The following is a 6,328-nucleotide window of genomic DNA, read 5'->3' as shown; positions in this document are numbered from 1 at the left end:
AAAAAAAAAAAAAAAAAAAAAAAAAAAAAAGAAAGTTGTTAAGTGGGGTGCAGTGGTGCATGCCTGTAGTCCCAGCTGCTCAGGAGGCTGAAGCAGTAGAATTGCTTGAACCTGGGAGGCGGAGGTTGTGGTGCGTTGAGATCGCGCCATTGCACTCCAGCCTGGGAAACACAGCGAGACTCCATCCCAAAATTACAGCAACAACAAAAACCCAAGTATGGGGCCTTTCTGAGCCTGGGGCCCTGTGTGACTGCCCAGGTTGCATGCTCATGAAGCCAGTTCTGCCTGGAACCATGACTTAAGAGTCTCTGCTTGACCCCCAATCCCAAAGCTGCTCAAACTCGGGGCACACAGGCACCCTGAGCCATCGCTGGGGCAGAATGTGGGGGCCACTGAAGTGGCTTCAGGTAGTCCCTGGGAGCAATTGTTATTAACAGCACAAGTGCAGGGACCCCCACTCCCCAGAAGATGGGGCTCAAGGTGTCCTAGAGTGGCAGTAACAAACAGGTTTGAGTTAAGGGCTCCATTTCACTCAGGCAAAGTCCCTCTTCCCTGGAGCTGGTGGTCTAAGGGGGCCCCGAATGGAGAGTGTTTGGAGGGGCAGCGTCCCTCCGGCTGGAGAGCTTTGGGGGAAGGGCATCCCTGGCAGAGAGCACGCACAGCACAAGGGCGTGATACAGGACTGAGCTGGGTGTGCTGGAGAAGCTGCAAGGGGATTGGGCTGGTCAGAGTAGAGAGGATGAGGGAGAAGGAGGCCTGAGATGAGGTGGGAAGGGTGGGCAGTGTCCTTGGAGGCCATAGCTCAGAGCTTTAGTCCTGTGTGCCGTGGGAATCTGCTGGAGAGCTGTAAGCAGAGATGCACTAAGACCCAGGGAGGGAGTGGTGGGGAAAGGCCAGGAGGCTACAGGAATTGTGCAGGGAGGAAAGGGAGTGGGAGGGGCAGAGGAGAACAGAGAGGAGCAAGGATCACAGGCAGTTCTGAGCTCCGGGCTCCCATTGATGGGATTTGCTGCTGGGCGGGAAGTGGGTTGGGAAGAAAAGGGACTCAGGGGAGTCCAGGGTGTCTGGCCTGGGCACTGGGACTGGAGGCCATGGGGAGAGGGGTTGGCAGCCAGGAGTTCTGAGTTAGACAAGGCCCGAGGAGCTTATGGGACCTTGTGGGGGAGATTTTGAAAAGGCAGAAAAGCCCTGGGGAGAAAGGAAAGGGGGAAGCACAGACCTGAAACCATCATGCCCTGGGAGGTCCCTAAAGCTAAAGCACTGCATGAGATGTCCCTGGCAACGCAGAAGATGGGGGAGAACAGGAGGAGGGCCAAGGATGGAGCCCCGGCATCAGACATACAGGGGCAGACAAGAGGCCACAGGGGAAGAGGACCCAAACAGAGGGAGAAGGAATCCATGTTAAGTAAGATGGGGACTCATAAGAGGCATGAACACCTCTGCAGGAACAGCCTCAAGGAAGGGGCCTCAGCAGCGCAGAACTGGGGAGGGGAGGAGGGGGAAAGAGATGGTGGAAAGAAGAGGACAGTAAAGATCACGCAGGAAGTTTCATTGCCATGGGCAGAGAAACCAGGGGGCAGCTTGCAGGAGGAAGGTCTTGCTTGTTGGTGTGCAGGTGCACATGGCCCAACGGATATTTTATTTATTTATTTATTTATTTATTTATTTATTTATTTATTGAGACCGAGTCTTGCTCTGTCACCCAGGCTGGAGTGCAGTGGTGTGCTCTCGGCTCACTGCAACCTCTGCTTCCCGGCCTCAAGCAATTCTTCTGTCTCAGCCTCCTGAGTAGCTGGGATTACAGGTATGTGCCATCACACCTGGCTCATGTTTGTATTTTTAGTAGAAATGAGGTTTCACCGTGTTGGCCAGGCTGGTCTTGAACTCCTGACCTCAGGTGATCCGCCCGCCTCAGCCTCCCAAAGTGCTGGAATTACTCTGTCTCAAAACAAACAAACAAACAAACAAACAAACAAACCCATAGAACTAGGGAGCTCTATGATTGTGGAGTTGCCCTGCTAGTCCTGCATGGCTTCTACTGGACTCTATTTATGTGAAAGAGACAAATTTCCAGTTTAAGCTACTGTAATTTACATTTGTTGTTGTTGAGATGGAGTTTCGCTCTTTCGCCCAGGCTGGAGTGCAGTGGTGTGATCTCAGCTCACTGCAACCTCTGCCTTCCTGTTCCAAGTGATTCTCCTGCCTCAGTGTCCCGAGTAGCTGGGATTACAGGTGCGCGCCACCATGCCTGGCTAATTTTTATATTTTCAGTAGAGACAGAGTTTCACCATGCTGGCCAGGCTGGTCTCAAACTCCTGACCTCGTGATCCGCCTGCCTCAGCCTCCTAAAGTGTTAGGATTAAAGGCGTGAGCCACCGCACCCAGCCTATTTGGAGTTTTCTTTTTTTTTTTTTTTTTTGAGATGGAGTCTCGCTCTGTCGCCCAGGCTGGAGTGCAGTGGCCGGATCTCAGCTCACTGCAAGCTCCGCCTCCCGGGTTCACGCCATTCTCCTGCCTCAGCCTCCCACATAGCTGGGACTACAGGCGCCCACCACCTCGCCCGGCTAGTTTTTTGTATTTTTTAGTAGAGACGGGGTTTCACCCGGTTAGCCAGGATGGTCTCGATCTCCTGACCTTGTGATCCGCCCGTCTCGGCCTCCCAAAGTGCTGGGATTACAGGCTTGAGCCACCGCGCCCGGCCTGGAGTTTTCTAACAGTTGCTGGCAAGTGTGAGTCAAACTAATAAGATTATTAGGCCGAACGTTGTGGCTTGCGCCTGTGATGCTAGCACTTTGAGAGGCCAAGGCAGGTGGACTGCTTGAACCCAGGAGTTCGAGACCAGCCTGGGTAACATGGTGAACTTTGTCTCTACAGAAAATACAAAAAATGAGCCAGATGTGGTTCCACATACCTATAGTCTCAACTACTTGGGAGGCTGGGCTGAGGCAAGAGAATCGCTTGAGCCCAGGAGTTTGAGACCAGGCTAGACAACAGAGTGAGACTCCATCTCTTTTTTTTTTTTTTTTTTTCTTTTTTGAGACGGAGTCTCGCTCTGTCGCCCAGGCTGGAGTGCAGTGGCACGATCTCTGCTCACTGCAATCTCCACTGCCTACCGGGTTCACGCCATTCTCCTGCCTCAGTCTCCCAAGTAGCTGGGACTACAGGCGCCCGCCACAACGCCTGGCTAATTTTTTTTTTTTGTATTTTTAGTAGAGACAGGATTTCACCGTGTTAGCCAGTATGGTCTCGATGTCATGACCTTGTGATCTGCCTGCCTTGGCCTCCCAAAGTGCTGAGATTACAGGCGTGAGCCACCGTGCCCGGCTGAGACCCCATCTCTCAAAAAAAAACTGGTTGGGCGGGCCCACCCAGCTGGACTTGGTGGCAGGCGCCTGTAATCATAGCTACTCAGGAGGCCGAGGCAGGAGAATCGCTTGAACCCGAAAGGTGGAGGTTGCAGTGAGCCGAGACTACACCTTTGCACTCCAGCCTGGGAGACACTGGGGGACAGAGCAAGACTCTATCTCGAAAAGAGAAGAGAAGAGAAGAGAAAAAAAAGACAAGAAAGAAAAGAAAAATAGTAACTTGACAGCAGAAGAATCTGGCAGACACCACGTTAACCAGGTGACTGAGGTCAGCCTCACCAGTGATGTCACGTCAGCCCTGAGACGATGCAATGAGAAGACCACATCGCCTCTGTGGTCTCCTCCCTACACCCCAAACCCTCATCACGAGAGTGCATCGGACAAACCCCAACTGAGGGACACTTTACCAAAGACTCATTCAATCTATAAAATTGAGCAGTGCTCCTCAAAACTCTCAAGGTCATGAAAAACAGGGAAAGACTGAGAAATTGTGACAGACCACAGGAGACTAAGGAGACATGATGGCTAAAGGCAAAGTCGTATCTTGAATAGATTTCTGTAACAGAGAGAGGACCTAGGTAGAAAAACTAGTGAAATCCAAATAAAGCCTGGAGTTAGCAGTAACATATCAAGGTTGGTTTCTTTCTTTCTTTCTTTCTTTTTTTTTGAGATGGAGTCTCACTCTGTCACTGAGACGGGAGTGCAGTGGCGCTGTGTCAGCTCACTGCAACCTCCGTCTCGTGAGTGCAAGCAATTCTCCTGCCTCAGCCTCCCGAGTAGCTGGGATTTCAGGCGCCCAACACCACGCTAGTTTTTTATATTTTTAGTAGAGATGGGGTTTCACCATGTTGGCCAGGCTGGTCTCAAACTCCTACCTCAGGTGATCCACCCACCTCGGCCTCCCAAAATGCTGGGATTACAGGCATGAGCGGCCTAATGTTGGTGTCTTAATTGTGACAAAGGAACCATAGGTATGGAAGACAGGCCGGGCTCAGTGACTCACAACGGTAATCCCAGCACTTCGAGAGGCCAAGGCAAGAGGCTCCCTTGAGCCTAGGAGTTCAAGCCCAGCCTGGGCAACATAGTGATACCTCGCCTATACAAAAAAAAACAACAAAAATTTTTTTTGAGATGGAGTCTAGTTCTGTCACCCAGGCTGGAGTGCACTGGGTACGATCTCAGCTCACTGCAATCTCCACCTCTTGGGTTCAAGTGATTCTCCTGCCTCAGCCTCCCCAGTAGCTGGGATTACAGGTATGTATTACCAGGCTAGGCTAATTTTTTTATTTTTATTTTTATTTTTTTAGTAGTGACAGAGTTTCAAGATCAGCCCAGGCTGGTCTTGAACTCCTGACCTCAAGTGATCTGCCTGCCTTGGCCTCCCAAAGTGCTGGGATTACAGGCATGAGCCACCACGCCCAGCCAATTTTTAAAAAATTAGCTGGGTACAGTGAGATACACCTGTGGCTGAGGTGCAGGGCCACTTGAGCCCAGGAGGTCGAGGCTGCAGTGAGCTGTGACTGTACCACTGCACTCCAGCCTGGAGAACAGAATGAGACCCTGTGTGGTTTTTTTGTGTGTGTGTGTGTTTGTTTGTTTTTGAGATGGAGTTTCTCTCTTGTTGCCCAGGCTGGAGTGCAATGGTGTGATCTTGGCTCATTGCAACCTCCACCTCCTGAGTTCATGTAATTCTCCTGCCTCAGCCTACTGAGTAGCTGGGATTGCAGTACAGGCATGAGCCACCATGCCTGGCTAATTTTATTTTATTTTTATTTTATTTTTTATTTATTTATTTATTTATTTATTTTTTTGAGACGGAGTCTCGCTCTGTCGCCCAGGCTGGAGTGCAGTGGCACGATCTCTGCTCACTGCAATCTCCACTGCCTACCGGGTTCACGCCATTCTCCTGCCTCAGCCTCCTGAGTAGCTGGGACTACAGGCGCACGCCACCACGCCCGGCTAATTTTTTGTAATTTTAGTAGAGACAGGGTTTCACCATGTTAGCCAGGATGGTCTCGAACTCCTGACCTCGTGATCCACCCGCCTCGGCCTCCCAAAGTGCTGGGATTACAGACGTGAGCCACCGCGCCCGGCCTTTTTTTTTTTTTTGAGACGGAGTCTCACTCTGTCCCCCTGGCTGGAGTGCAGTGGCCAGGTCTCAGGTCACTGCAAGCTCCGCCTCCCGGGTTTACGCCATTCTCCTGCCTCAGCCTCCTGAGTAGCTGGACTACAGGCGCCCGCCACCGTGCCCGGCTAATATTTTTTTGTATTTTTAGTAGAGATGGGGTTTCACCGTGGTCTCGATCTCCTGACCTCGTGATCCGCCCGCCTCGGCCTCCCAAAGTGCTGGGATTACAGGCGTGAGCCATCGCGCCCGGTGTATAATTTTATATTTTTAGTAGAAACAAGGTTTCACTATGTTGACCAGGCTGGTCTCGAACTCCTGACCTCAGGTGATCTGCCCACCTCGGCCTCCCAAAGTACTGGGATTATAGGCGTGAGCCACCTCGCCCGGTCAACCCTGTCTTTAAAAAAAAAAAAAAAAAAAAAAAAAAANCCTCAAGCGATCCTCCCACCTAGGCCTCCAAAAGTGCTGGGATTACAGGAGTGAGCCACTGAGCCTGGCCTGAAATGTTTTTTTTTTCCTTTTTTTTTTCTTTTTTTTTAATGAAAATACAGGACATGGGGCCGGGCGCGGTGGCTCAAGCCTGTAATCCCAGCACTTTGGGAGGCCGAGGCGGGTGGATCACGAGGTCAGGAGATCGAGACCATCCTGGCTAACATGGTGAAACCCCGTCTCTACTAAAAATACAAAAAACTAGCCGGGCGTGGTGGCGGGCGCCTGTAGTCCCAGCTACTCGGAGGCTGAGGCGGGAGAATGGCGTGAACCCGGGAGGTGGAGCTTGCAGTGAGCCGAGATCGCGCCACCGCACTCCAGCCTGGGCGACAGAGCGAGACTCCGT

This window comes from Theropithecus gelada, chromosome 8 (genome assembly GCF_003255815.1).
Source record: "Theropithecus gelada isolate Dixy chromosome 8, Tgel_1.0, whole genome shotgun sequence".
In the NCBI taxonomy this organism is placed as follows: Eukaryota; Metazoa; Chordata; class Mammalia; order Primates; family Cercopithecidae; genus Theropithecus; species Theropithecus gelada.
The sequence above is the reverse complement of the archived record's forward strand: the minus strand, read 5'-3'. Positions refer to the sequence as shown.